This window comes from Bos taurus, chromosome 1 (assembly GCF_002263795.3).
Source record: "Bos taurus isolate L1 Dominette 01449 registration number 42190680 breed Hereford chromosome 1, ARS-UCD2.0, whole genome shotgun sequence".
Lineage (NCBI taxonomy): Eukaryota > Metazoa > Chordata > Mammalia > Artiodactyla > Bovidae > Bos > Bos taurus.
In genome coordinates this window covers 60,751,704-60,774,815 of record NC_037328.1, presented here as the reverse complement: position 1 = coordinate 60,774,815, position 23,112 = coordinate 60,751,704, and the positions used below count along the sequence as shown (strand labels likewise).

The 23,112-nt window shown below is 39.4% G+C and overlaps 1 protein-coding gene across 2 annotated transcripts in view; it reads left to right on the top strand.

The window, feature by feature from the left end:
- LSAMP (limbic system associated membrane protein) overlaps positions 1 to 23,112 on the top strand; it is a 715,534-nt gene that overhangs the window by 417,479 nt on the left and 274,943 nt on the right.

Sequence of the window (23,112 nt, the reverse complement as noted above, 5' to 3'; positions counted from 1 at the left end):
CAGTAAAGGATGTTTGAATGTTCTAACTAACGATAAGTTTCAGATGTCAAAAATTAAAGGAAAATACACTGAAGTGAAAAGAAGTTAAAAGTAAAAGTTCACTGTAGTAGCAGAACTGGTTAAGTGTAAAGACGTTAATGTCAAGATGGGAGCTGGGACTAAGTAAGATGTGAGATCTTCTTCAGAGTGGAGTTGCTAGAACTGGGTTCCACACTTTAACTTAGGAGTCAGCAAAGACTTGTCACTATGAGAGCTGGATCTGGAGTAATTCTCCCTGTCCAAGGATACAGAAGAGAACTAGTGGCTCTAATAACACCTGAGACTAGGAATATACCAATATCTGTAGAAATTCTCAATCTCTTACTTTCAAATTAAAAAAATAAAATAAAACTTGAAAAATGAATAGATATTGAGCTCAGTATTTTGACCACATTTTGACATTGTTCATTCAAGTGTATATAAGAAACTACATTCAAGACCTATGATTATCATATATCTCTAGCAAAAACAATCATGAGACTACCTCATAGGGGATATCTTCAACCTAGAGCTTCTTTCAGGTGATAGGTTCTATTTAAGATTAATTCAAAAATTTTAAATGTGTAAACTCGTGATATCACTTGATGTCATTAAATATATTGTGGGAGTCCAATATATGGGTGGATTATACTTGAGAAAGCACTGATTGTAGAACAATCTAGAAGGGGCTTTAAATTAGTATGCTTAAATTTTCAAACAAGTTATTCATTAGGCAAGAACAGAATATCTTGAGAAAAGAACAGGTACATTAGAACAAAAACAAAACTCTTGCCATGAAAGAGTTAAGTTCTAGGTTAGACACAGTAGAAGGAGTGTTAAGTAATTGGAAGATAGATCAAAATAAATCACCAAGGATTAATCCCAGGTTAGTAACATATGAAATATCTGAAAAATAGTATGTTATCAGATATGGAACATTAAATAAATTGCAGAATACATCTAAGAGCAGTCTCAGGAAAGAACAGAAAAATTAAGGAGAGATATTGAATTGAGTCTGAAAATGTTTCCAGAACCTAAAACATAAATCATGTATTAAATAATCTCATTCAATCAAAAATACCAAGAATGAAAACATTTACAAATTCTGACACATTATGATGCAACTGAAACACATGGAAGACAAAGGGAAGAAGTCTCAAAACACCATAGTAAAAGCGATTGCCTACAGAGAAAAAATGGTCAGGCTGATTAAAGACCTCCGGTAGCAGTTCAGTTCAGTTCAGTCCAGTCGCTCAGTCGTGTCCTACTCTTTGCGACCCCACGAACCGCAGCACGCCAGGCCTCCCTGTCCATCACCAACTCCCAGAGTCCACCCAAACCCATGTCCATCGAGTCAAGTGATGCCATCCAACCATCTCATCCTCTGTCATCCACTTCTCCTCCTGCCCTCAATCCCTCCCAGCATCAGGGTCTTTTCAAATGAGTCAGCTCTTCACATGAGGTGGCCAAAGTATTGGAGTTTCAGCTTCAACATCAGTCCTTCCAATGAACACCCAGGACTGATCCCCTTTAGGATGTAGATTCCAGGAAATAATGGAATAGCTGTTTTAAAGTTTTGAGAGATGATAATTGTCAGCTACCTAGAAATCAATTCAGGCAAAGCATTATTCAAGATTGACAGCAAAATAAAATAAAATAAAAACTTCACACTATTAAAGACTGCAAGGATGTAACACTCATACACCTCACTGATACATCTCCTGATGGGAAATGTTTCTCATTAAGATAAAAGTTAAACCTACAAGGAAGGAGTAAAATACAAGAAACCATGAGCAAAGCTATTAGCAAACACTTTGGTAATTATAAGTAGACTTTGAATTAAAAACAATGTATAAATTGGGAATTAAAAATAAGAGAGAACTATTTTTATGTTTTGCCAAGTATCAAAATGAATCCACCACAGGTATACATGTGTTCCCCATCCTGAACCCTCCTCCCTCCTCCCTCCCCATACCATCCCTCTGGGTCGTCCCAGTGCACCAGCCCCAAGCATCCAGTATCGTGCATTGAACCTGGACTGGCATCTCGTTTCATACATGATATTTTACATGTTTCAATGCCATTCTCCCAAATCTTCCCACCCTCTCCCTCTCCCACAGAGTCCATAAGACTGTTCTTGGATTCATTTTGATATTTGGCAAAACATAAAAATTAAAAAAAAAAAAGAGAGAAGAAAAAAAAAAAGAAACAATTCTGATCCAAGAAGTCTCTTGAAGAAGAACCTATCTCCAACTGATAAGTGTGGTTATATCTTGGTATAGAATGGGGATTGGGAAGTAGAGGGACTTAACACTTTATACTTTACCCATATCTGAATTATTTGACATTTTATAATTAGCATTTATTATAATTAAATGTTTTAAATGAAAGAAAATAAATAAAAATAAGCGAGAACTATTTAATACAATGTTCCTAAGGAAGATAAGGGAATGAGGAGATGTTAGTTAAAGCACTCTAAGGTCCTTGGGTTGTTTTGGGAAAGGCATTTCGGGCTTTATACCGCACACCAGACAGCTACACAAACAGGCCTTGGAGCTACTGCAGGTTCAGAGCACCACAAGAAAGTGAACATAAAAATAAATCAAGTCACACAAATTTTTGCTTTCCCAGTGTACAGAAATTGTGTTGATGCTATCCTGTAATCTGTTAAGTGTGCAATAACATTATGTCTAAAAAAAATGAGCATACCTTAATTAAAAAAAAACCTTGTGAAAAATTGCTGAGCCATCATCTGAGCCTTCAGCAGTCATAATCTTTTTGCAGTAGTCACATGAAAGATAACTGATCACAGACCATCATAACTAATATAACAGTGAAAAAGTTTGAAATATTGTAAGAATTACCAAAATGTGATACAGAGAAATGAAGTGAGAAAACAATGTTGGAAAAATGTTACTAATAGATCTGCTCAATGCAGGGTTACCACAAATCTTTAATTTATTAAAAAATGCAGTAAAATGAAGTGCACTAAGTCAGGTATGCCTACAATAGTCTATTCTTAAGGAAAGAGCAGCAGCAAAAATTCATTGCCATTCTACTTCTGAGGAAGAAGCCAAAGAAACAAACAAACAAAACCCTTCTGGTTTTCCCTGGTGTTCCAGTGGTTAAGAATCTGCTTTGCAATCCAGGGGATGCAGGTGTGATTCCTGGTCAGGGAAATAAGACCTCACATGCCATGGAGAAGCTAAGTGCTACAACAACTGAGCCCATGCACTCAGGACCCTGTGTGCCACAGCTGGAGAGGCCACTTGCTGCCACTAGTGAAGACCATGTACCACAGCCAGAGAAGGTCCATGTTTTGCAGCTAAGACCCAATCAGATCAGATCAGATCAGTCCCTCAGTCGTGTCCGACTCTTTGTGACCCCATGAATCGCAGCACACTAGGCCTCCCTGTCCATCACCAACTCCCGGAGTTTACCCAGACTCACGTCCATTGAGTCAGTGATGCCATCCAGCCATCTCATCCTCTGTCGTCCCCTTCTCCTCCTGCCCCCAATCCCTCCCAGCAGCAGAGTCTTTTCCAATGAGTCAACTCTTCACATGAGGTGGCCAAAGTACTGGAGTTTCAGCTTCAGCATCATGCCCTCCAAAGAAATCCCAGGGCTGATCTCCTTCAGAATGGACTGGTTGGATCTCCTCGCAGTCCAAGGGACTCTCAAGAGTCTTCTCCAACACCACAGTTGAAAAGCATCAATTCTTTGGTGCTCAGCCTTCTTCACAGTCCAACTCTCACATCCATACATGACCACTGGAAAAACCATAGCCTTGACTAGACGAACCTTTGTTGGCAAAGTAACGTCTCTGCTTTTGAATATGCTAAGACCCAAAACAGCCAAATAAATAAATAAAATTTTTAAAAATCCGCCAAAACTCTTCTGCACTTTGTGCTTCTCACTGAGTTTAAATCATTGGCCATCTACAATTAAGGGAAGGGCAGGAGGGCTGAGATCCATCCCCCTAATACCAATGAGAAAGGATACAAGTCCTATCTGAGCAAAAACATAGGAGATGAATGAAAAAAGAACTGCATTCCAGATCTTAGATTAAAATCAAGGCGTGTCAATCTGTTATTAGGAGAGTTTAACCTCAGTGATGTAGTGTAGACAACTAAAATAACAAAGTCCAAATTTAGACCAGCTATAGGCTAGATTTATCCAATGCTCAACATCAACTCTCCAAAAGTAAAAGTGATTGGCCTTTGTCTAAGTGTAAACACATCATTTATCTCACTCTCTACTCTGTTATGCACAGTTTGGGGCATGTGATGAAATATTATAGGGCAATAGAAGCATGGAAATAGAATTTACCATTAAGAGATAATATAGTCAATAGGAACAAACCCAGAGATGACTCAAATATTAGAAATATCAAAAAAGACTTCAATACCATGATATGTATGTTAAAGAATTTAAAGGGAAAGATCAGCAACATACATGAAGAAATGAAAATCTTAGATAAAACCTATAAAAAGACCAAAAGAGAAAATCAGAAGTGGAAAATACATCAATAAAAAAATTAATTTTATTGTCTTATCAGCAGACTAGACACAAGAGAGAATAGAATCAGTAAACATTAAGACAGATCATAGGAATTATCCAAGTAAAAACACACAGAAAATAAAGAATTGAAATATATATAGAACAAAGCATTTTAATCATTGTATAACCATGAAATGGTAAAATTCCAGAGAGAAAGATAGAATAAAACTGAAGAAATATTTGAAGTGATAATGGTGAAGAATTTTTTTAAATTAGCAAAACACACAAATCTCAGATCCAAGAAACCTAAGATGAAATTAAATAAATAAATGATAGATAAATCAGTTCAGGTCAGTTCAGTTGCTCGGTCGTGTCTGACTCTTTGCGACCCCAAGGACCACAGCACGCCAGGCCTCCCTGTCCATCACCAACTCCCGGAGTTCATCCAAACTCATGTCCATAAACTCAGTGATGCAATTCAACAATCTCATCCTCTGTTGTCCACTTCTCCTCCTGCCCTCAATGTTTCCCAGCATCAAGGTCTTTTCAAATGACTCAGCTCTTTGAATCAGGTGGCCAAAGTACTGGAGTTTCACCTTCAACATCAGTCCTTCCAATGAACAGTCAGGACTGATCTGCTTTAGGATGGACTGGTTGGATCTCCTTGCAGTCCAAGGGACTCTCAAGAGTCTTCTCCAACACCCCAGTTCAAAGGCATCAATTCTTCTGTGCTCAGCTTTCTTTATAGTCCAACTCTCACATCCATACATGACCACTGGAAAAACCATAGTCTTGACTAGACAGACCTTTGTTGGCAAAGTAATGTCTCTGCTTTTTAATATGCTATCTAGGTTGGTTATAACTTTCCTTCCAAGGACTAAGTGTCTTTTAATTTCATGGCTTCAGTCACCATCTGCAGTGATTTTGGAGCCCCCCAAAATAAAGTCAGCCACTGTTTCCCCATCTATTGACAATGAAGTGATGGGACCGGATGCCATGATCTTAGTTTTCTGAATGTTGAGCTTTAAGCCAACTTTTTCACTCTACTTTTTCACTTTCATCAAGAGGCTCTTTATTTCTTCTTCACTTTGTGCCATAAGGGTGATGTCATCTGCATATCTGAGGTTATTGATATTTCTCCCAGCAGTCTTGATTCCAGCAATCTTGTGCTTCATCCAGCCCAGTGTTTCTCATGATGTATTCTGCATATAAGTTAAATAAAGAGGGTGACAATACACAGCCTTGATGTCCTCCTTTCCCGATTTGGAACCAATCTGTTGTTCCATGTCCAGTTCTAACTGTTGCTTCCTGATTTGCATACAGATTTCTCAAGAGGCAGGTCAGATGGTCTGGTATTCCCATCTCTCAGAATTTTCCAGTTTATTGTGAGCCACACAGTCAAAGGCTTTGGCATAGTCAATCAAGCAAAAGTAAATGTTTTTCTGAAACTCTCTTGCTTTTTCCATGATTCAGTGGATATTGGCAATTTGATCTCTAGTTCCTCTGCCTTTTCTAAAACCAGCTTGACCATCTGCAAGTTCACAATTCATGAACTGCGGAAGCCTGGCTTTGAGAATTTTGAGCATTACTTTGCTAGCGTGTGAGACGAGTGCAACTGTGTGGTAGTTTGAGCATTCTTTGGCATTACCTTTCTTTAGGATTGGAATGAAAACTGACCTTTTCCAGTCCTGAGGCCACTGCTGAGTTTTTCCAATTTGCTACCATATTGAGTGCAGCACTTTCACAGCATCATCTTTTAGGATTTGAAAGAGCTCATCTGGAATTCCATTACCTCCACTAGCTTTGTTCATAGTGATGCTTCCTAAGGCCCACTGACTTCACATTCCAGGATGTCTGGCACTAAGTGAGTGATCACACCATTGTGATTATCTGGGTCATGAAAATCTTTTTTGTACAGTTCTTCTGTGTATTTTTGTCACCTCTTCTTAATATCTTCTGCTTCTGTTAGTTCCATACCATTTCTGTCCTTTATTGTGCCCATCTTTGCATGAAATGTTCCCTTGGTATCTCTAATCATCTTGAAGATATCTCTAGTCTTTCCAATTCTATTATTTTCCTCTATTTCTTTGCACTGATCACTGAGGAAGGCTTTCTTATCTCTCCTTGCTATTCTTTGAAACTCTGCATTCAAATGGGTATATCTTTCCTTTTCTCCTTTGCTTTTTGCTTCTCTTCTTTTCACAGCTATTTGTAAGGCCTCCTCAGAATCCATTTTGCTTTTTCGCATTTCTTTTTCTTGGGGATGGTCTTGATCCCTGTCTCCTGTACAATGTCATGAACCTCCATCCATAGTTAGATCAGGCACTGTGTCTATCAGATCTAGTCCCTTAATTCTATTTGTCATTTCCACTGGATAGCCATAAGGGATTTGATTTATGTCATACCTGAATGGTCTAGTGGTTTTCCCAAAGTTCTTCAATGTAAGCCTGAATTTGGCAATAAGGAGTTCATGATCTGAGCCACAGTCAGCTCCTGGTCTTGTTTTTGCTGACCCTATAGACCTTCTACACCTTTGGCTGCAAAGAATACAATCAATCTGATTTTGGTGTTGGCCATCTGGTGATGTCCATGTGTAGAGTCTTCTCTTGTGTTGTTGGAAGAGGGTGTTTGCTATGACCAGTGTGTTCTCTTGGCAGAACTCTATTAGCCTTTGCCCTGATTCATTCTGTACTCCATGGCCAAATTTGCCTGTTACTCCAGGTGTTTCTTGACTTCCTACTTTTGCATTCCATTCCCGTATATATATAATGATATATATATATATATATATATATATATATATATATATATATACATACACACATACACATACATATGTATATCCAAATATCCAATGCCTCATATAGTATATGCACTCAATAAGGAATTAGCCATTAATATTATCACTATTACTGTTATTATTAATTCATTGTCCTCTGAGAAGGAAAAATAGTAGCACATGGTTTTCCCTGTATTTTGGGCTTTGGAGAATAAATGAAACTATATTTATGTCATTTGGATTTTAGAGAGAGACTATGTAAAAATACTAATAGTTTGTTTTATCCTAGCAAACCTTTACCTCAATATTTCTATTTTTAATCCCAATGAAGTCTTGTGGTTCTCACATTACTCTTTCATTATTATTGACAGAAAAACTTCTATTTTGCTTATTTATTTTTGGCTGCACCATATAACATTACAATCCTAGTTCCCCAACCAAAGAACTGAACCTGTTCCTGGTGCAGTGAAGTGCAGAGTCTTAACCACTTGACTGCCAGGGAAGTCCCATAAAAAATCTTTCATTTTTTTTAAACTCATTGAGTACCAATCATATATAAATGCCATCAAGGAAAACAGTAATAACAGTAAAACAATGAAACTGATTCTATCTCATTGCCTTATCTTTACTTATCTTTTTTCTACTTTATAAGTAGTTCATGAATATGTATTATAAGAGTTCAAACAACAGAGATAAATTAGAAGCTCCCTTGACCATAATTCCCAAGCCTAGTTTTCTCCTCAGAAAAAACAACTGTCATCAGTTTTGGACTGGTATTTTATTTCATATAGTCATATTGCTTGTGAAGAGAACAAAGAAAATAGGTTATGACAATATGAGTAATATCTTTCAGCTTTTCCACTATATGTACTACCTAAAAATTAGTAAATATTAATATATTCAATAAATATCTGTTTAATATGTTCTATATGGGCTTCCTAGTGGCTCAGATGGTAAAGAATCTGCCTGCAATGCAGGAGACCGGAGTTTGATCCTCTGTCGGGAAGATTCCCTGGAGAAGGGAATGGCAGACCACTCCAGTAGTCTTGTCTGGAGAATTCCATGTAAAGAGGAGCCCGGACGGCTACAGTCCATGAGGTTGCAATATTACTACAATAAGTATAAGAAGCATGCAGGCTCTCTCCTAGAGCCTGACTCTGTTCTCAATGATTACATTCCCCTTGCAGCTCGAGACTGAATAGTCTCCTGTCTCCTCTATATTCCTGTCTGCTAGAAAGTAAACTTCAAAATGTTATGAATTTATTATTTTTTTATTTTTCATCATGGGATTTTATTTTTATTTGGGTATCTCTCATATCCTAGAGCCTTTGATATTAAAAGTATTAAAATTTAATGAATTGAATGTGAGTTTTTTTTTTTTAATATTCTTACTTTTAGAGATCCCATCTCTCACTACCTTTCATTAGTGCTCAAGCTTTCTTAGCTATTTTAACTCCCTGAGTATCTGAATTGCCTCTTTTAAAAAGATCTGATATATTTGTGCATTTTTTCCAACGTTGTACTTTGATTTAAGAGGAAGGAAAAGAGAAAAATTCACAAGTAACTTGTATTTTGCTATTTTCACAACTCTACTAGTAAAGAAATGTAGCACTGATAAGATTTAGGCAAGAGAGAAAGGGAGAAAGGAAAGGAGGGGAGTGATGGAAGCAGAGAAGACAGGAAAAGGGAAGAGAGGAGAGAGGCAGAGAAAATCTGAAGAAAGCCTTTGCATCTTCCCAGTCCCCCATAGCAAGTAGCTGTTGGCAGCATTTTCTGCCTGGAGGCATTGCTATGTAATATAAATCTCAGAATGGCTCTACTCAGCTAGAAACAAGGCTGGGGGCAGGAGAACTCAGGAAGAACCCCAGGGGGTGTGGCAGGACAGCCATGCCTCCAGCAGGAGGTTGCAGGCTCAGGTGTACCAGTGAGGCTCCTTTTACCTTTCCTGGTGATTCACATGCGCACCCACTGACCGAGTAAGGGGCCTTTCATCAGAGAAGGTTCAGGTGATTTTTCATCATCTGAAGCTGAGATGCAGCCAAGTGAGCCCGTGAAAATACAGACACCTAATTAAAAGACCTCATTTCATCTGTTTGGTTACTTGGCTGTACAAGAACTCTAGTCTATCACAGCTGAGATCTGAAGGAAAATTGCTATGTTAGAAAACACTCGCCCTGCCCGTTAAAAGAAGATTCAGCCCATTGACTGCTCTGGTGGAGCTATACTGTGCCTTTCCCCACGTGAACAGTGATGCTTGATATAGGAAATGCTGGAGAAAGAAGGGAGATATCTCAAAAAAGTGAAACAAAGGTAGTAATTATTTCATTTTCAGAATGCTCAGGAGCTATATAACTTCTCCAATAGTAATTCTACTTTGGTAAACAAGTAAAGGAATGTATCTTTTCCAAATTGTATTTTTCATGCTTTTAGTCCCTTGAAATACATAAGCGGTTGGTTGGAAAGAGTTGGTAAGGCAAAAGGCAAGTATTTCTTCTGCTGTCTTGCCTCTGTAGTGTACTAAACGTGCTCTAGTAAGAATAATTCAGTCCTTTAGTCTACCAAAGAAGTATGATATTTTAGAGTGAAACCTAAACCCCTGAAACTTTAGCTAATCTGGTGCTAAATGAGCTATGCTCTTGTTTAGATGTAGAAAATTTAATCTCCAGACACCACTGCGGTTGTCTTTATGTTTAAGCTCATGTCTGTTTTTTATTTTTTAATTTTTATTTTATCTTGGGACACAGTTGATTAACGATGTTGCATTAGTTTCAGGCGTACAGCAATGTAATTCAGTTATATATATACATGTTTCTATTCTTTCTCAAATTCTTTTCCCATTTGGGTTATTGCATGGGGTGCATATTCTTAACTAGATGAGGAACATGTCATAGCCCTTTCTATGTTACAGTCATTTGCCAAGGTGTTGGGGACAGACTAGACAGAGCCAGTGTTTATTTGAAATTCTAGAAATAAAACAAAGCCCTTTTTGCTAATTTATGAACACTGTTCATCTGTGTTTAGTCCATTTCTGAGAGGCTAAGGGGCTGAAGACTTCGATGTGTCTCAGAAACATAAAAGTCATTGATCTTTAGTCATCTTTATCAGGCTTCTTTATCTTTTATGTCACAGTGATACAAATTGGGTTCATGCTTTTTCTATTGCTTAAGTGTTCTGTATCTGACTACAGTATCTAAAACACTGATTTTAGCTCTCACACTAAGTTTCCTGTTTTGACTTCTATATACCACACTCTAAGAGGTAAAATTCTAAGTATCCTAATGTAACCAATACACTTGGAGTAAAGGCAGTTACAGAAAATGGTTATTTTTTGTGAATTGGGTACTAAATCTTTGGTAGAAAATTTAAATTGGAAATTAACTTCAAAGAGTGTTGAAAGCAAAAGGGACTTAGGGATCATCAAGCTCAGTAATTATAAACTTTTCCTACCCAGATTTTAACACACTAGCTCTTCAGTTGACGCTGATATTCCAACTTAGTAGATAAAAGAGATGTGTTTAGAGCGGTACTAGAAAGCACAGGAGAAAGGTCTGGGAGCCCCAGTGTGTTGGCTCATCTCACATTTCACACCTCTAGGTGCTCCACAAACCACCTCAGGATCGCTGATTCTAGTTTGAAAGACACTGCTCCACCCCCACCCCCACCCCATTTTACAAAAGAAGGAAGCTATAATCAAAGACCCAGCTTTGGAAGAATTGAAGCTAGAACCTAGACCTTCCTCATTTCACTTCCAAAATGGAGCTGGCTTCATTCCTTTTCTGATTTTAAAAGTAAAACATATTCACTATAGGTAATTCAGCAGACTCTGACTATTCTGACTCCCAGTAGACTGTTGTTCCCACTGTAACCATGTCATCCCATTACAGTTTCACGGGAATAAAAGCTCTTCATTCTCAAACACCTGGCACAGGAAAGTGTAGGTACATTACATGAACACGATATGCCCTTTTCCTCAAAAGTAATTCATTTTGCCAAGTCAAGTCTATTCTATTTCATTCATTGTGTATATGTACATGCATATGTCTATGTGTATGTTATGTGTACATGCATGTTCAAACCATAGTCATAGTCGTTTATTAAATATTTTTAGAGTGAGTAAATCAATAGCAAAAAATATATCAAAATAGGTTAAGTAGAAAGAAGACAGTAAAGCTCATGTAACTGGAAGACATCAGTTCAGTTCAGTCGCTCAGTCATCTCTGACTCTTTGCAACCCCATGGACTGCAGCATGCCAGGCCTCCCTGTCCATCACCAACTCCCAGAGTTTACTCAGAATCATGTCCATTGAGTTGGTGATACCATCCAACCATCTCATCCTCTGTCATCCCTTTCTCCTCCCGCCTTCAATCTTTCCCAGCATCAGGGTCTTTTCAGATGAGTCAGTTCTTCGCATCAGGTGGCCAAAGTATTGGAGTGTCAGCTTCAGCATCAGTCCTTCCAATGAATATTCAGGACTGCTCTCATTTAGAATGGACTCATTAAGAGTCTCATTTAGGACTCCTTGCAGTCCAAGGGACTCTCAAGAGTCTTCTCCAACACCACAGTTCAAAAGCATCAGTTCTTTGGTGCTCAGCTCTCTTTATAGTCCAACTCTCACATCCATACATGACCACTGGAAAAACCATAGCCTCAACTAGATGGACTTTTGTTGGCAAAGTAATGTCACTGCTTTTAATATGCTGTCTAGGTTGGTCATAACTTTTCTTCCAAGAAGGAAGCATCTTTTAATTTCATTGCTGCAGTCACCATCTGTGGTGATTTTGAAGCCCAAAAAGTAAAGTCTGCCACTGTTTTCACTCTTTCCTCACCTATTTGTCATGAAGTGATGGGACCAGATGCCATGATCTTAGTTTTCTGAATGTTGAGCTTTAAGTCAACTTTTTCACTCTCCTCTTTTACTTTAATCAAGAGGCTCTTTATTTCTTCTTTGCTTTCTGCCATAAGGAAGAAAGCATATCTTTGCATATGTGTCACCTGCATATCTGAGGTTATTGATATTTCTCCCAGCAATCTTGATTCCAGCTTGTGCTTCATCCAGCCCAGCGTTTCTCATGATGTACTCTGCATATAAGTTAAATAAGCAGGGTGACAATATACAGCCTTGATGAACTCCTTCCCAATTTGAAACAAGTCTGTTGTTCCATGTCCAGTTCTAACTGTTGCTTCCTGACCTGCATATAGGTTTCTCAAGAGGCAGGTCAGGTCATCTGGTATCCCCATTTCTTTCAGAATTTTTCACAGTTTATTGTGATCCACACAGTCAAAGGCTTTGTCATAGTCAATAAAACAGAAATAGATGTTTTTCTGGAATGCTCTTGCTTTTTCAATGATCTGACGGATATTGGCAATTTGATCTCTGGTTCCTCTGCCTTTTCTAAAACCAGATTGAACATCTGGAAGTTCATGGTTCACGTATTGCTGAAGCCTGGCTTGGATAATTTTAAGCATTACTTTACTAGCGTGTGAGATGAGTGCAATTGTGTGGTAGTTTGAGCATTCTTTGGCATTGCCTTTCTTAGGGATTGGCATGAAAACGGACCTTTTCCAGTCTTGTGGCCACTGCTGAGTTTTCCAAATGTGCTGGCATATTGAATGCAGCACTTTCACAGCATCATCTTTCAGGATTTGAAAGAGCTCAACTGGAATTCCATCACCTCCACTAACTTTGTTCATAGTGATGCTTCCTAAGGCCCACTTGACTTCACATTCCAGCATGTCTGGCTCTAGGTGAGTGATCATACCATCATGCTTATCACGGTCATGAAGATCTTTTTTAGATAGTTGTTCTGTGTATTCTTGCCACATCTTCTTAATATCTTCTGCTTCTGTTAGGTCCATACCATTTCTGTCCTTTGTTGTGCCCATCTTTGCATGATATGTTTCCTTGGTATGTCTAACTTTCTTGAAGTGATCTCTAATTGTTGCCATTCTATTGTTTTCCTCTATTTCTTTGCACTGATCACTGAGGAAGGCTTTCTTATCTCTCCTTGCTATTCTTTTTAACTCTGCATTCACGTAGGTGTATCTTTCCTTTTCTCCTTTGCTTTTCACTTCTTTTCTTTTCACAGCTATTTGTAAGACCTCCTCAAACAGCCATTTTGCTTTTTTGCATTTCTTTTTCTTGGGGATGGTCTTGATCCCTGTCTCCTGTACAATGTCATGAAACTCCATCCATTGTTGATCAGGCACTCTGTCTATCAGATCTAATCCCTTGAATCTATTTGTCACTTCCACTGTATAATCATAAGGGATTTGATTTAGGTCATACCTGAATGGTCTAGTGGCTTTTTCCTACTTTCTCCAATTTAAGCCTGAATTTGGCAATAAGGAGTTCATGACCTGAGCCACAGTCAGCTCCTGGTCTTGTTTTTGCTGACTGTATAGAGCTTCTTTATCTTTGACTGCAAAGAATATAATCAGTCTAATATCAGTATTGACTATCTGGTGATGTCCATGTGTAGAATCTTCTCTTGTATTGTTGGAAGACATAGGGGTGGTTTAATTTTAGGCATTTTTATAATGAACTCTGCTTATAAATTTAGGCACTGTTGGATCCAGAAGTTCAAATGATGTGTTAAGAACTCCATTTCTTTCCTTACCTCTTGACTATGATTTCTCCCATGTTAACCTTAATCTCAGTCAGGAATCTTACATATAATGAAAAAGTGACCCAGAAGGAGAATTTTAAATTTTCCCTTATCTCTCTGTCCTCTCCCCTCCTCTGTTTCTCTTTCTTCAACCATTTCAGCCCACGAAAATGAAGATGCTGATGTGTCCTGTTAGTCATATGCGCATTAACCCAGAACTCTTTCCAAGGGAACAGTACTCTGATGGCTCACTTGAGTCAGATGACCGGCACTGTCATCAGTTGCATGATAGCCCTAGCAGGTGGATACAGTTCTTTAAAGAAAAGATGACAGGCAGATAAAAAGGGGAAACTAAGTCTGTTGCTGCTGCTGCTGCTGCTAAGTCGCTTCAGTCATGTCTGACTCTGTGCGACCCCATAGACGGCAGCCCACCAGGCTCCCCCGCCCCTGGGGTTCTCCAGGCAAGAACACTGGAGTGGGTTGCCATTTCCTTCTCCAGAAACTAAGTCTACAGGAAGATAAATCACACATGCATGTATTATCTAAAAATGTCAAAATAACCTTTTATGTACTGATGTGCTCCTACTTATAATCTAGTACCTTGTTGACACATTTGAGTGTTTTAACTGTTTCATCTTTATCAGTAAAAGTAGTAAAAGTCAGTAAGTGAAGGTCTGTCCAAAATGAAGTTTCCTAGGAACCAGTGGTTCTGCAGCATTCACAAAAGAGGCTGTCAATGGATCCTGACTTTAGTTGGAAATCCATTCAGAAGCATTCTCATCAGGTGCTATGGCCAAGGTCAGGCTTTGGTTTTCAGTGATATATATTAACTTTATAGAAGCTCCACCCAAAACTCTTCATAGCTCAGTTCTCCTATGCATCCCTTTATATTGCACATCAGGTTGTTTCTCTGTTGTTCACTTAATAAATGCCATATTTGGCTACTGCTCAGTATGTAATAGATGCTAAAGATCTGTTTAGTGAATCTGCAAATCAATAAGTAAAACTATTCAGGGGATGGAGAATCTAGATACATAATGCCTTGGTAAGGATTTGTTTCTTGATTACCTTTCCTCCAATAGCAGAAAAGTAAGGTCTATTGTAACCCCTTGAGTTTTCTGGCAGATGAGGAAGACATCAACAGAGCATAGAAAATACAGACAGTGGAGACAACAGCAGCTGAAATTATGTTTTATAGAGTTGACTTTCTAAACTTTAAGGTGACTTTGTTATTAAAAAATAGTTTTTACACACAGAGTTAATCAGAACTAGTCTTCTCTGAAGAAGGTTTGTATAGCATGTTGTACTCTCTGCTTTCTAATAATAATAAGTATGGTTATGATATATCTCAGGTCATTTCTTCTGTTGGAATCATATTTTTAGTTATGGGTTATATTCCTCCATAAATTTCTTAGCTCTGTGCCAGATTTCACTTTATCCCAAACAAGTTCACCATGTATATTTGATCATGGAAGAAAATGGACAGGAAAGTAGATGATCTGATTTTATCCATCCACAACTTGAGAAAGACACAGTCTAATGACTGTCATTTAGTCAAACATCTTTGTATTAATATATAAAACATTATACTGTTATTAGCTGAAAATTCTATCCTCTAGTTTATATTCTTTCTTGTTGCAAGTATACATCCCAGGTGAAAATAAATAAATAAAATTAATATAATGAGGATGGAGAGCTAATGTCTTTCTTGGTAATCATAGAATAAGAAATATTATTTGCTAAATGGCAAGCCCCCAGGCTTAATATAAATGCTGCTTCACGCATTCTATCAAATCAAAAAGCTGTACAGGAAAAAAGAAACATAAAACAGGATTCCTTTTCCATCTTTTGCTTAGTTATAATGTTAGATGTACTCTTACAGCAAACACTTTGAAAATAGTGATGAAGTAAAAACAGGCAGAATTTCAGAACCTACTGAAATTTGCAACCTTAGCTTGAAAAATCCTCTTTTGACATGTAGACTAAGCAGATTTGCTATATAAGTGATTTTAAAAAGGAAGCATATGGAATGTACTGTCACTTTTATCCAATCACTCCTTACTCCTTCCACACACATTTGAAGAATGACAAATATGACTGATCCTGAAATAAGTCCAAGAGTGAGCCAGGATGAGAAACGTGGTCTGCAGTGAGTTCCAAAGAGCCCCATTTCTCTCCTTTAGTCTACCTGTGAGCTGAAGACACTGTCAAATGCAGTCATTTACATTTTTTTTAAAAAATGGGAGATATATTGTTATATTCCCAAGGTTGAAATCACTTTGACTTCTAGAGAACACTTGTCCCCATCATTCTAAATAGACTCCTCAAATTATCATATTCATCTCTAACCATTCAGCTGTCAAATAAGGTAAGTAAACACACAATTGTGTGTGCTCTCTTATAGCATTGTTCACAATTCACTGTATTTGTTTTCAGGTTATGCTCGTCCACTCTTGGCTTTAAGCCACATGTGGTGATCACTGTATCCCCAGAGTAGCACCATGCATGATAAACTGTATATGGTCAATGAATGGACAGTAACATCCATTAATTTTAACTTTATTCACAGGACTTTCACACACACTACCTCTTTTCATCCCACAACATCTCCATAGCATGCCTAGAGCTAATATTTTTTAATACTTGGGTGACACAAAGGAAAATTGAGGCATGGTAATGTTCTTTAGTCCTCATGTTCACTGGTCCTAATCATCAGCAAATCAGGGACAATCATCGTATTTCTCTACATCCCAGACCACGAATCTTTGCACTATACCCTTATATTGTCATACTTATATTTCAGAATATGTTTTCATATTCTGGAGCATTGAAAATTGAATACAGACTAAGAAAAAAATAACTAAACCTGTCAAAGCTTCAGGCTTTAGTAGAAAGAAGTACCCTAAACAGAGGTCACTACTGTTCTGTGATCTTGGAACTGGACATTACCACATGGCAGTAGATGTGACTATAAATATCAGGCTCTTTGTTGCCAATTTTTTAGGCAGAAGCAGAGAAATGATCTTGTTTTTCCAGATACTTAATCTATTTTTTTTGCAAAAATTATTTCTCTACTTTTTCAATGAATTCTTGTTAAATCTTTGTGCAGTGTTGATCAGAAGTGTTATTGCAAAATGGTTTGATTATATAGGTAGTACAGCAAAGTTCCAAATGAAGCCCTTTCTTCCCAGACTACTTTGATCTGCCAATGAGAAACTATGAACAGGGTCAGTTTCACTGGCTGAAATGCAGAACAGGTCTTTGGGAGTTTATGCTTGGAGCATCACACATTCCACCCTCTCCTTTTATACTTTATACTGTGAGTATGGCACATAGAAGAGGAAAATGTGCAAATAGTGACATTTTATTTTCTTGAGCTCCAAAATAACTGTGGACAGTGACTGCAGCAATGAAATTAAAAGACACTTGCTCCTAGGAAGGAAAGCTATGACAAACCTAGACAGCATATTAAAAAGCAGAGACATCACTTTGCCTACAAATGTCCATATAGTCAAAACTATAGTTTTTCCAGTAGTCATGTACAGATATGAGAGTTGGACTGTGTGAAGGCCAAGTGCCCAGGAATTGATGCGTTTGAATTGTGGTGCTAGAGAAGACTCCCTTGGACTGTAAGAAGATCAAACCAGTCAGTCCTAAAGGAAATCAAACCTGAATATTCATTGAAAGGACTGATGCTGAAGCTGAAACTCCAATATTTTGGCCACCTGATGCAAAGAACTGACTCATTGGAAAAGATCCTGATGCTGGGAAAGATTGAAGGCAAAAGGGAAAGGGAGCGGCAGAGGATAAGATGGTCAGATGGCATCACAGACTCAATGGATATGAATCAGAGAAAACTCTGGGGGATAGTGAAGGACAGGGAAACCTGGTGTGCTGCAGTCCATGTGATCACAAAGAGTCGGACATGACTGAGTGACTGAACAGCAACAACTGTAAGATAAGTGTGTCTGTGGTAGGCAGAATAATGCCTCCACTCTGAAAATGTTCACAGCCTTATCCTGGGAACCTGTGATATGTTATCTCACATAGCAAAAAGGACTTTTCAGATGTGATTAAGTTAAGGAGTTTGAGATGAGATTATCTTGGATTATCCAAGTCAGCCCAATGTAATCACCGAGGTCTATAAATGAATCAGGGAAGGAGTTGTGATGATGGAAAAAGAGAGTCAGAGAAGAGAGAGATTTGATGATGCTACACTGCTGATATTGAAAATGGAGGGAGGGAGCAGGATCCCAGGAGTGTGGGCAGGAAGTTGGAAAAGACAAGGAGCGGATTCTCCCCTTGGGCATCCAGGAGGATCACACCCTTGCCAAAACCTGGATTTTAGACCAGCAAGACCCATTTTGGACTTCTGACCTCTAAAACTACAAAAAGATAGATTTATGCTGCTTGAAGCTGCCAAGTCTATGGTAATTTGTGATGCAGCAGCAATAGGAAGTCAACACACTGTTCAAAAGCTAAGCATTAAACGTGTTGGACTGAAAGAAAAGCAAATTTAACAATTGTCTCTAAAAGCCTCCCATCCATCTTATTATTCAAGCTGCCTTTAAAAATACACTAGTGGGGACTAGCTTGGTGGTCCAGTGGTTAAGAATCCACCTGCCAGTGCAGAGGACATGGGTTCGATTGCTGGTCTGGAAAGATCCCATGTTCCATGATGCACCTAAGTCTGTGAGCTGCCTACTCGGCCTGCGTGCCTAGAGCCTGTGGTCTGCAACAAGAAGAGTGACGTGAAAGTCACTCAGTCGTGTTGACTCTTTGTAACCTCATGGACTATAAAGTCTGTGGAATTCTCCAGGCCAGAATACTGGAGTCGGTAGCCATTCTCTTCTCCAGGGGTTCTTCCCAACCCAGGGATCAAATCCAGGTCTCCCTCACGGCGGGCAGATTCTTTACAAGCGGAGCCACCAGGGAAGCCCAAGAATACTGGAGTGGGTAGCCTATCCCTTCTCCAGAGGATCTTCCCGACCCAGGAATCAAACTGCGTTGCCGGTGGATTCTTTACCAGCTGAGCTACTAGGGGAGCAACAAGAGAAGGCAGCACAGTGAGAAGCCCATCACCACGACTAGAGAGCAGCCCCCACTTGCCACAACTCGGGAAACCTGTGTATTACAGGAAACACCCAGCACAGCCAAAAATAAATTAATTAGAAAACCCACTAGTGACTGTGGACTTTCCCTGGTGGCTCAGATGGTAAGCATCTGCCTGCAGTGTGGGAGACCTGGCTTCGATCCCTGTGTTGGAAAGGTCCTCTGGAGAAGGAAATGACAACCTACCCCAGTACTCTTGCCTGGAAAATTCCATGGACGGAGGAGCCTGGTAGGCTATAGTCCATGGGGTCGCAAAGAGTTGGACACGACTGAGAGAATTCACTTAGCAGCTGTTACTCTCCTATGCAAAAACATGTGAATGATTCCACGGTACTAATACCTGTTAATAAAGTACCACATTTTAGCCTGACATTCATCTTTTCCCTGCACTTCCTATAACCTGATACTCCAGCCTTGTCTCTCATTACTTTTATTTGCATTCCCTGCGTATCACTCTTATCAAGCTCCTGGTCTGGAAAACTATCCCTATAAAACTTATGAACTTTGCCACCCTGGAACCTTTACACAAAGAGTTCCTCTGCCTAGAATTTCCTCTTCACCCTTTTGATGTTCTTCAATATTCCTGTTCATAATAATTGCTGTCTCTTGGAAGAGACTTTTCCAGCATCCATAAGTGATATATCCTTCCTCAAAACTCTTCTTTTGTTGCTTTTATCCTATGGTTATCACCCATTTCATTATTCTGTAGCTGTCTGTATGCCTGTTTTCTCCTCTGTACTGTAAGACCAGAGGGCAGGAAAAAGTCCTGAGTAAATTGCCTATTTCTCTCCAAAGTGCCTTGAGCTAGAAGCTCAATAGCCATGATCTAATTGACTAGAACACCTGACTATTGCAGTCAGGGCTGCAGATCAGAGACTGGGATATATAGTTCTCAAATATAATATGAAAATAGGTTCTTGATGTTATGAATTAAGAATTTTTACTTTTGGTGACAGCAGCAGATAATGGACAATGCCACAGGGCTTCAGGGTGACTGCCTTCCTTCCCTGTCCACTGAGTCAAAGCCAGGAAAATATGCTTACACCAATCTCATTTCTAGTCTCTGCATTCTACTCTGCTGCCTTTAATGGAAACCAGTTTTGCTTCAGAACCAGTTGACTCCCTCTACCGAGTTAGCAAGGCCAAAGAGCATGTACAATCAAATCCCATCCAGTTAAGCAAAGGAATGTGAAATAGGTCTGGGAGCCCATGAGCACCCAAACATCACACTGACTTGTTTGCTACCAGAATACTCAAGTGTGAACCCTCTCTGCAAGCAGTGTCTTGGGTAATGGAGCCCAAATGCTTAGGAACTGATAGCCAGCAGGTGAATAATTTCCTCTTAATGAGAGTTTAAACACTAGAACTCTTGCAGAATGTCTAGTCTTGCTGCTCCAGCATCCTTTAACATTGAACTTCTTGGTCTCACTGGCACAGTGTCCACCTGCCAGGGACTTGGAGGCATAAAGCCATTCAAGAGTTTTTTGTACAAGATCTTAAGAGGAAGCAATCCTTATAATAAATTTATACAGAGAGTATGCATTCTATATGAATGTTTCCTGAATTTAAAATAAATAGTTAATACTTATTTGTAAAAGCTCTAAACCAAAATGTTCAATGGAGTAAGAGGGAAGTAAAACAAAACCCACATGCAATGTTTCCTCTGTTTTCCTCTAAGTTTTTTTTTTTCATTCTTTTTTTATTTTTAATTGGAGGATAATTACAGTATTGTTTTGGTTATTGCCATCAACATGAATCAGCCATAGGTATACATATATCCCCTCTCTCTTGAACCTCCCTCAAAGTTTTTAATTATGATGTATGTTCTGTCTTTTCCCTCTCTTTCTTCTTCCTCCCGTCTTTATCTCCATCTCTGTCTCCTCTTCCTCCTCTTTTGTCTTCTCCTTCTTTGATTATCCTTCATCCTCTCCTATAATCTCCTATGAAAGAGAACCTTCTTTCTCTCCTTTCTCTTTATTGCCAGCTCTATGCATAGAAGATTTGTCCACAACCATAAGCTATCATCAGTCAGGGTATCCTTGTGAAGCATCTATTGTTGACCCTCTAGCCACCATCCTGAAGTACTTGGGTCGCTGACCAGCCTGGACCAGCAATTCTTCAGCTCATGACTTCTCTCCCACCACTCCTTTTTCTTCTTTGAAATCCCACCTTCATCTGTTTTCTTTACTTCATTTCTCCTCTTAGCACTTCTTGTTTCCCTGTGCTTTGCTCAACCTTTAAAGAATCAATGGGTGCAAGCCGTTCTGAAGCATTTGGTGACAGGACTGCAACTGTTCCACTTGTATCTCCGCAGGGAGGGATTTTACTTCATCAGGAGAGGAAAATGGAATCCTTCCCTCCCCCAACCCCCTGCACCACTTTGGTGATCAGCACCTCCTGTGCCTCTCACCTGACAGGCCCACATGCATGGGGCCTTTGCCACTTTGTCAAGGGCACCCAGAGTAGGAGTGACCTCCCTGTGATTCAGCTGGCGACCCAAGCTGGCCAGGAAGCCACTGTGCCTAACTCTGGGAAGAAGAGGTTGAAATTTTTGTTCAAGGCCAGTGCGGAAAGAAGACTAGGGTAGTGGCTTTGGAGAAATAATGTCCTTTGAATTTTCATTTGCTTCTCAACTCAAGACTTTTGGAGCTGGAAGGTGATCTTTATTTAAAAAAAAAAAAAAAATTCCCAGCAAAATTCAGTCATTTAGAGGGGAGGATGCTGCTGCCTTTCCCAGCAAGTTCTGCATTTTCAAAGGGAGATTTGTGCTGCAAGAAGCAGCTTTTGGAAGTCATCTCAGGAGAAGATCCTTTTTTTTTTTTGCCTCACTAATCAGCCCTTTTGTGCTGTCTGGGTCCAGTGACGAGTCACATGGAACCTGCAGGAAAGCTATTTTAAACCCCTGTTTTTTGTGCCAAATGTATACGAGGCTAAAACCTGACAAGGAAGGGGGGCGGGGCGGTCACTGTCATTCACCTTGCTGCCCCTGGGCTTGCCTTGATGAATCACAACTCTGAGCTGTGCCAGGTGCGAAGCTCTTGTTTTTTTCAATCACAGATTCCATCCCTCTGGAGGGGAAATGAGGCTCCCAAATATGTCCCTTCTGCTGTCAACCAGGTTTCTGCTGGAGTCAGTCATGGAATTACATTTTTTTACGTCACCATTTGAAATACTTTGTGCACTTAAAAAAAATTATTTGACACCTTCCTGGAATTTCTGTACTTGTTACTAGAGTCTGGTTGGAATTCTGGACTCCAGAGTGCCCTTCTCTGTGGCCCTCCGAGGTGCAATTTATCTTTCACAAGATGTCATTGATCACACACTGATATAAATAAATTTTATGACTGTTGGGAAAAGGACAGCATTTCATAGCAACTCATATTTTGGATCTTTTTTTAAAAAAAGTCATTTAGAAGTAACTGGGAACTATGCCCTTGGCATGGGGAAAGCAAAGCTGACTCCAAACCTTTTATTTTGCTATTAAAACCTTGGCTGGGAAGCATACTTTAGTGGGGTAAATGTGAGCCACATTATAACGGCCAGTTTCTGGCATGGGAAATTCATCTGGTTTCCTGGTGGTTCTCTAGGCTGGACTGTCTATTTTCCACCGTGTCTTAGAGGATGCATTTTTTTTCTACTTTCCCCAAGGACCATATTTAGGCTTCAAAATAAAGGTAAATCTCAGTTATAGGGCTTTATCAGTCAGGGTCCCTGCAGGAAACAGATGGCACAGTCAAATTGGATAATTTCAAAGGAGTTTAATAGAGAATATTTTTAATATTTGGGCAAGAGGCAGGGGGTAATGAGATGACAGGGGATAGTGCAGTGCCCCAGAGCTAGGAACCTCAGGAAGCTGTAATCACCTCTAGGTCTGAAGAAGGTAAATGGGAGGGAGCAGCTAACAAAAGCCAGAAAAAGAGAGAGCTGTGTGCTGGGAGCCTCTAACAAGAGCTGAGACTGTAGTGGGAGAGTGCAGGCAGCCCATAAAGACACTGGTTTAGGAGCCAGGGCCATACATGCCCAGACCTCACTCTCCTCAGTCCTTCAAATCTCTCAGCAATGTTCCTCACCAGCCAATACCAACTGGAAGCCACAGG